Source organism: Arachis hypogaea, chromosome 14 (genome assembly GCF_003086295.3).
Source record: "Arachis hypogaea cultivar Tifrunner chromosome 14, arahy.Tifrunner.gnm2.J5K5, whole genome shotgun sequence".
Taxonomy (NCBI): Eukaryota; Viridiplantae; Streptophyta; class Magnoliopsida; order Fabales; family Fabaceae; genus Arachis; species Arachis hypogaea.
In genome coordinates this window covers 90,496,658-90,505,759 of record NC_092049.1, presented here as the reverse complement: position 1 = coordinate 90,505,759, position 9,102 = coordinate 90,496,658, and the positions used below count along the sequence as shown (strand labels likewise).

At 41.4% G+C, this 9,102-nt stretch overlaps 1 non-coding gene across 1 annotated transcript; it reads right to left on the bottom strand.

Annotated features, from left to right (window-relative positions):
- Positions 1 to 255: 255 nt before the first annotated feature.
- Positions 256 to 363, bottom strand: LOC112745356 (small nucleolar RNA R71). Its single transcript, XR_003173289.1, has one exon. It is a non-coding gene; the product is annotated as a small nucleolar RNA R71 (small nucleolar RNA).
- Positions 364 to 9,102: the final 8,739 nt, after the last annotated feature.

Below are 9,102 nucleotides of genomic sequence, written 5' to 3'. Positions count from 1 at the left end.
ATGCAACAGAATTGCAAGTTTCATGGACTTCCATCAGAAGATCCTTTTCAGTTCTTAACTGAATTCTTGCAGATCTGTGATACTGTTAAGACCAATGGGGTTGATCCCGAGGTCTACAGGCTTATGCTTTTCCCCTTTGCTGTAAGAGACAGAGCTAGAGTATGGTTGGACTCTCAACCTAAAGATAGCCTGAACTCTTGGGATAAGCTGGTCACAGCTTTCTTAGCCAAGTTCTTTCCTCCTCAAAAGCTTAGCAAGCTTAGAGTGGATGTTCAAACCTTCAGACAAAAGGAAGGTGAATCCCTCTATGAAGCTTAGGAGAGATACAAGGAACTGACCAAAAGGTGTCCTTCTGACATGCTTTCAGAATAGACCATCCTGGATATCTTCTATGATGGTCTGTCTGAACTATCTAAGATGTCATTGGACCATTCTGCAGGTGGATCCATTCACCTAAAGAAAATGCCTGCAGAAGCTCAAGAACTCATTGACATGGTTGCAAATAACCAGTTCATGTACACTTCTGAGAGGAATCCTGTAAGTAATGGGACGCCTCTACAGAAGGGAGTTCTTGAAATTGATACTCTGAATGCCATATTGGCTCAGAATAAAATATTGATTCAACAAGTCAATATGATCTCACAGAGTCTGAATGGATTGAAGGAATCATCCAACAGTACTAAAGAGGCATCTTCTGAAGAAGGAGCTTATGATCCTGAGAACCCTGCAATAGCAGAGGTGAATTACATGGGTGAACCCTATGGAAACACCTATAATCCCTCATGGAGAAATCATCCAAATTTCTCATGGAAGGATCAACAAAAGCCTCAACAAGGCTTTAACAATGGTAGAAGAAACAGGTTTAGCAATAGCAAGCCTTTTCCATCATCCACTCAGCAACAAACAGAGAACTCTGAGCACAATCCATCTAACTTAGCAAATATAGTCTCTGATGTATCTAAGGCCACTTTAAGTTTCATGAATGAAACAAGGTCCTCCATTAGAAATCTGGAGGCACAAGTGGGCCAGCTGAGTAAAAGGGTCACTGAAACCCCTCCTAGTACTCTCCCAAGCAATACAGAAGAAAATCCAAAGAGAGAGTGCAAAGCCATTGATTTAACCATCATGGCCGAACCTACAAGGGAGGGAAAGGACGTGAATCCCAGTGAGGAAGACCTCCTGGGACGTCCAGTGATCAATAAGGATTTTCCCTTTGAGGAACCAAAAGAATCTGAGGCTCAATTAGAGACCATAGAGATTCCATTGAACCTCCTTATGCCATTCATGAGCTCTGATGAGTATTCTTCTTCTGAAGAGAATGAAGATGTCATTGAAGAGCAAGTTGCCAAGTACCTTGGTGCAATCATGAAGCTGAATGCCAAATTATTTGGTAATGAGACTTGGGAAGATGAACCTCCCTTGCTCATCAATGAACTAAGTGATCTGGATCAACTGAGATTGCCTCAGAAGAAACAGGATCCTGGAAAGTTCTTAATACCTTGTATCATCGGCACCATGACCTTTGAGAAGGCTCTATGTGACCTTGGATCAGGGATAAACCTCATGCCACTCTCTGTAATGGAGAAACTGGGAATCTTTGAGGTACAGGCTGTCAAATTCTCATTAGAGATGGCAGACAAATCTATGAAACAGGCTTATGGACTAGTAGAGGACGTGCTAGTAAAGGTTGAAGGCCTTTACATCCCTGCTGATTTCATAATCCTAGACACTGGGAAGGATGAGGATGAATCCATCATCCTTGGAAGACCCTTCCTAGCCACAGCAAGAGCTGTGATTGATGTGGACAGAGGAGAGTTGATCCTTCAACTAAATGAGGACAACCTTGTGTTTAAAACTCAAGGATCTCCTTCTGTAACCATGGAGAGGAAGCATGAAAAGCTTCTCTCACTGCAGAGTCAACCAAAGCCTCCACAGTCAAACTCTAAGTTTGGTGTTGAACCCCCACATTCAAACTCTAAGTTTGGTGTTGGGAGGTTCCAACCTTGCTCTGATTATCTGTGAGGCTCCATGAGAGCTCACTGTCAAGCTATTGATATTAAAGAAGCGCTTGTTGGGAGGCAACCCAATGTTATTTAATCAATTTTATTTTATTTTCTCTTTATTATTATTTCGTGTTTTATTAGGTTGATGATCATGTGGAGTCACAAAAACTACTGAAAAATCAAAAAAATAGAATGAAAAACAGCATTGAAAACAGCACACCCTGGAGGAAGAGCTTACTGGCGTTTAAACGCCAGTAAGGAGCATCTGGCTGGCGTTTAACGCCAGAACAGAGCATGGAACTGGCGTTAAATGCCAGAAATAAGCAGCAGTCTGGCGTTTAAACGCCAGGATTGCACCCAGAGGAAAGCTGGCGTTAAACGCCAGAAATAAGCATGGAGCTGGCGTTTAACGCCAGAAACAAGCATGGAAGTGGCGTTAAATGCCAGAATTGCACAATAAGGTCATTTTACACGCCTAATTGAGGCAGGGATGTTAAGTCCTTGGCCCCACTTGATCTGTAGGCCCCACAGAACTCCTCAGGATCTGTGGACCCCACAGGATCCCCACCTACCCTTCTTCTCTCCTCTTCCCACCTTTTCATAACTCTCTTCCCCAAATGCCCTTCACCAATCACTTCAATCACTCTTTCCCATCACCCCCTCACCACTCACATCCATCTTCTCTTCCCCATAAACCCTACCTACCTTCAAATTCAATAATTTCCCTCCCAAACCCAACCCTAAATGGCCGAACCCTAAACCCCTCCCCACCTCTATATAAACCCCTCATTCCTTCTTCTATTTCCCACAACACAACCCTCTCTTCTTCCACTTGGCCAAAACCTACTCTCTCTCCCTCTCTTCCATTTTTTTCTTCTTTTTCTACTCACTTCTTTCTTCTTTTTCTCGGGGACGAGCAAACATTTTAAGTTTGGTGTGGTAAAAGCATTGCTATTTATTTTTCCATAACCATTTATGGCACCTAAGGCCAGAGAAACCTCTAGAAAGAGGAAAGGGAAGGCAATTGCTTTCACCTCTGAGTCATGGGAGATGGAGAGATTCATCTCAAAGGTCCATCAAGTCCACTTCTATGAAGTTGTGGCCAAGAAGAAAGTGATCCCTGAGGTTCCTTTCAAGCTCAAGAAGAATGAGTATCCGGAGATCTGACTTAAGATCCAAAGAAGATGTTGGGAAGTTCTCACCAACCCCATTCAACAAGTCGGGATCCTAATGGTTCAAGAGTTCTATGCAAACGCATGGATCACTAGGAACCATGATCAAAGTGTGAACCTAAATCCAAAGCATTGGCTTACCATGGTTCGGGAGAAATACTTAGATTTTAGTCCGGAAAATGTAAGGCTGGCGTTCAACTTGCCAATGATGGAAGAGAACGCACGCCCCTACACAAGAAGGGTCAACTTTGATCAAAGGTTGGACCAAGTCCTCATAGACATATGTGAGGAAGGAGCTCAATGGAAAATTGACTCAAGAGGCAAGCCGGTTCAATTAAGAAGGCATGACCTCAAATCAGTGGCTAGGGGATGGCTAGAGTTCATTCAACGCTCAATCATTCCTACTAGTAACCGGTCTGAAGTTACTATAGACGGGGCCATCATGATCCATAGTATCATGATTGGAGAAGAGGTGGAAGTTCATGAGATTATACCTCAAGAACTCTACAAGGTAGCTGACAAGTCCTCCACTTGGGCAAGGTTAGCCTTTCCTCACCTCATATGCCACCTCTGCAATTCAGCTGGAATTGACATAGAGGGAGACATCCTCATTGAAGAGGATAAGCCCATCACCAGGAAAAGGATGGAGGAAACAAGAGATCATAGACCTCAACATGAGTATGAGGAAATTCCTCACCATGAAATCCCTGAGATGCCTCAGGGGATGCACTTTCCTCCACAGAATTATTGGGAATAAATCAACACTTCCCTAGGAGAATTAAGTTCTAACATGGGATAACTAAGGGTGGAGCACCAAGAGCACTCCATCTTCCTCCATGAAATTAGAGAAGATCAAAGAGCTATGAGGGAGGAGCAAGAAAGACAAGGAAGAGACATAGAGGAGCTCAAGAGCACCATTAGTTCTTCAAGAAGAGGAAGACGCCACCCTCACTAAGGTGGACTCATTCCTTAATCTCCTTGTTTATTTATTTTCCTGTTTTTCGATTTTTGAGCTTTATGTTTTATTTATGTTTGTGTCTTTACTATATGATCATTAGTGTCTAAGTGTCTATGCCTTAAAGTTATGAATATGAATCCATCACCTCTCTTAAATGAAAACTGTTTTAATTACAAAAGAACAAGAAGTACATGGTTTCGAATTCATCCTTGAAACTAGTTTAATTATTTTGATGTGGTGGCAACACTTTTTGTTTTCTGAATGCATGCTTGAACAGTGCATATGTCTTTTGAAGTTGATGTTTATGAATGTTAAATATGTTGGCTCTTGAAGAATAAGGAAAAAGGAGAAATGTTATTTGATAATCTGAAAAAATCATAAAAATGATTCTTGAAGCAAGAAAAAGCAGTGAATACAAAAGCTTGCAGAAAAAAATGGCGAAAAAAAAAATACAGCAAGCAGAAAAAGGCAAAACCTCTTTAAACCAAAAGGCAAGACCAAAAAGCCAATAGCCCTTAAAACCAAAAAGCAAGGGTAATAAAAAGGATCCAAGGCTTTGAGCATCAGTGGATAGGAGGGCCTAAAGGAATAAAATCCTGGCCTAAGCGGCTAAACCAAGCTGTCCCTAACCATGTGCTTGTGGCGTGAAGGTGTCAAGTGAAAACTTGAGACTGAGCGGTTAAAGTCAAGGTCCAAAGCAAAAGAAGAGTGTGCTTAAGAACCCTGGACACCTCTAATTGGGGACTTTAGCAAAGCTGAGTCACAATCTGAAAAGGTTCATCCAGTTATGTGTCTGTGGCATTTATGTATCCGGTGGTAATATTGGAAAACAAAGTGCTTAGGGCCACGGCCAAGACTCATAAAGTAGCTATGTTCAAGAATCAACATACTGAACTAGGAGAATCAATAACACTATCTGAATTCTAAGTTCCTATAGATGCCAATCATTCTGAACCTCAATGGATAAAGTGAGATGCCAAAACTATTCAAGAGGCAAAAAGCTACAAGTTTCGCTCATTTGATTGGAGCTAAGTTTCATTGATATTTTGGAATTTATAGTATATTCTCTTCTTTTTATCCTATTTGATTTTCATTTTCTTGGGGACAAGCAACAATTTAAGTTTGGTGTTGTGATGAGCGGATAATTTATACGCTTTTTGGCATTGTTTTTACAGAGTTTTCAGTATGATTTAGTTAGTTTTTAATATATTTTTATTAGTTTTTTATTAAAATTCACATTTCTAGACTTTACTATGAGTTTTTGTGTTTTTCTGTGATTTCAGGTATTTTTTGGCTGAAATTGAGGGACTTGAGCAAAAATCAGATTAAGAGGTTGAAGAAGGACTGCAGATGCTGTTGGATTCTGACCTCCCTGCACTCAAAGTGGATTTTCTGAAGCTACAGAACTCCAAATGGCGCGCTTTTAATTGCGTTGGAAAGTAGACATCCAGGGCTTTCCAACAATATATAATAGTCCATACTTTGATTAAGGATAGTCAAAGTAAACTGGCGTTGAACGCCAGTACCATGCTACATTCTGGAGTCAAACGCTAGAAATAGGTTGCAAAGTGGAGTTAAACGCCAGAAACAGGTTACAAACTAGCGTTCAACTCCAAGAAAGACCTCTACATATGTAAAGCTCAATGCTCAGCCCAAGCACACACCAAGTGGGCCCCGAAAGTGGATTTCTGCATCATTTAGTCATTTCTGTAAACCCTAGTAACTAGTTTAGTATAAATAGGACTTTTTACTATCTTCGGAGAGATCTTTGATCAGTTTTATGCTATCTTAGACTTTCATGGGGGCTGGCCTCTCGGCCATGCCTGAACCTTGTTCTTATGTATTTTCTACGGTAGAGTTTCTACACTCCATAGATTAAGGTGTGGAGCTCTGCTGTTCCTCATGAATTAATACAAAGTACTACTGTTTTTCTATTCAATTCAAGCTTATTCCGCTTCTAAGATATTCATTCGCACCCAAGAACATGATGAATGTGATGATTATGTGACGCTCATCATCATTCTCACTTACGAACGCGTGCCTGACAAACACTTCTGTTCTACATGCAAACAAGCTAGAATGAGTATCTCTTAGATATCTAATACAGAGGACCGAGTTCGAGATATTAGAATCTTCGTGGTATAAGTTAGAACCATGGATGGCCATTCTTGAGATCCGGAAAGTCTGAACCTTGTCTGTGATATTCCGAGTAGGATCTGGGAAGGGATGGCTGTGACGAGCTTCAAACTCGCGAGTGCTGGGCGTAGTGACAGACGCAAAAGGATAGTAAATCCTATTCTAGTATGATCGAGAACCGACAGATGATTAGCCATGCAGTGATAGCGCATTGGACCATTTTCACAGAGAGGATGGGATGTAGCCATTGACAATGGTGATGCCCTACATAAAGCTTGCCATGGAAAGGAGTAGGAATGATTGGATGAAGACAGCAGGAAAGTAGAGGTTCAGAGGAACGAAAAACATCTCTATACGCTTATCTGAAACTCTCACCAATGAATTACATAAGTATCTCTATCCTATTTTAATTATCTTTTAGTATACTATAATCTCTTAATACATTTGAATCCGCCTGACTGAGATTTACAAGGTGACCATAGCTTGCTTCAACCGACAATCTCCGTGGGATCGACCCTTACTCATGTAAGGTTTATTACTTGGACGACCCAGTGCACTTGCTGGTCAGCTGTGCAAAGTTGTGACAAAGAATTAAGATTATGAACGTGCGTACAAAGCTTTCAGCGCCGTTACCAAGGAATGGAACTGTCACGATTTCTGCGCACCAGGTACCGAGGAGCATTCAGTGCCCACTTGCACTTATCGGACCTCTTATTTCAAGATGTTCCAAAAGGTCCTCCAGTTCATAATCAGGAGAATCAACAACAATAACCAGCGGCACTGGCACTGGCACCGCCACCGCCACCAACACAATAGGAGGTTGAGTATGTTACACCATATGTTCCTCACATGCATCCGTCGGATTATTTTTCACCATCAATCCCGTTACATCAACAGTATTAGAGTGGTCCATAGTTTGAGGCAGGGGAGCAAGCTTCATTCAGCCAGCTGCTTGGTTTCATGGCTCTGGGGCCAGGTCACTCACATTCAGGTAACCATGAGGACATTCCTACTGACCATCTGGCACATCCGAGTGGTATTACTCCAGTTATGAGGTCTTTAGATTTGAGACTTCAGGTTTGCACTTCAATGAGTGCTGATGCCACGAGAGAGATTATACAGAGTAAAAACCCTAGGCATATTCCAATGAGTCTAATTCAAGAGAGTAACAAGGCAGTTGATGATGAGACTAATGACTACCTAGTAGATCTTCCGGATAGTGATGGTGATGATGAAAACGACAATGAGGATGAGGAGGACGATGATGATGTCGATGATGAGTTGACCTGTCAAGATGATGAAGACTACCATGATGATCCAGCGCCTAGTGCAGGTAAAGTGAACTATTAGATTCATTACATTGAATATGTTAGATTTTATTGGGCTAGAGCACTATCTTGTATTTTCAACAAGAATTTAGTTTGTGTTGTATATTAATAATGAATTTCTCTTTGGTCAGTTGCACTCTGTATGTGTTGTACATTGATAATGAATTTTTATTTGATAATGAATTTCTATTTGATTAGTTGCACTCTGCATGTGTTGTATATTGATAATGAATTTCTATTTGATAATGAATTTCTATTTGATTAGTTGTGTATGTGTTATATTTTGATAGGTACGGTCACAAGTGAAAAAGGGAAAAGCTACAACTTTAGAGCTGATCCTCCACGTCTGAGTGCTAATCGGTTTACCCCACCCGCTTTTAACAGGGTTGCAAAGAAGTGCAAAATCTTTTGCAAAGATGTGAAGTGGGCGATGAGAAAATAATGTGTTTGACTTTATGTATCAATTGTTAATTAGGTTGTTGGTAGTATTTTGGTTTGACTTTATGGATCAACTATGTTAATTAAGTTGTTGTGACCTATTTTGGTTTGAATGTACGGATCGACTATGTTAATTAAGTTCTTAACTATCATGTGTGTCAAAGAATTATTAATTGAATAAGAACTTGTTGGATACAATATATCGAAATGCCAATGTCATACAGTAATATAAACTCAAAGGAAATGCAACAATAGTAACTCCTACTCTCCAGCTGGACCCGCACTTGGACCACCACTTTGACGACATCTACTATGGTTGTGGCCCTCGGCACCGCATTGCTTGCATCGCCTAGGACCACGCAACATACAAGTGTCCATCTCATTCAAGAAGTAGGTCATCTTAGGCCAACCTTTGGCTACCCGTCTAAGAAACAGATTGCCAACGAAACGAGGTCCATGATAAGCAGGCCAAGTTGTAGGATTTTCCAATAGTCTAAACCTAGCCCTGTATACTCTTCGAACTTGGTCCGTCTTGGATACGTCATGAACGTACACTTACCAATCCAACCGCTGGTTTGCACAACAAGCAAATACGTGTCGACACAAAATTCGGTTAACCTGGAATTCATCACAGTTGCACCATTGTCGGCGTAGGTCAACTGCATACGCAACCCCACTAAGCATCTCACGTACTTCAAAGACTTCATTTTCTCTGTCAAAGCAGCTAACCTGTATGTTTTCCAATGCTCGTTGATTTGCATGCAACTTGGAGGTCACACCAGCTCAGAGAACACATGCCCAGCATTAATTCGAGCCTCAGCCTCGGCTCTTTTCCTAGTGAACAACTCATTCAGTCTGTAAAATGTAGCCTTAACAAGCGCAGTGACTGGGAAATTGCGTTCCCCCTTTAAGACGGAGTTGATGCACTCCACAAGATTGGTGGTCATATGACCCCATCGGTATCTACCATCAAATGCCAAAGCATACTGCTCATGTGGGATCCGGTCAAGCCAGTACGTGTAAGCCTCACCCTGTTTGCGTAATCGTTGATAGCACATCTGGTACTC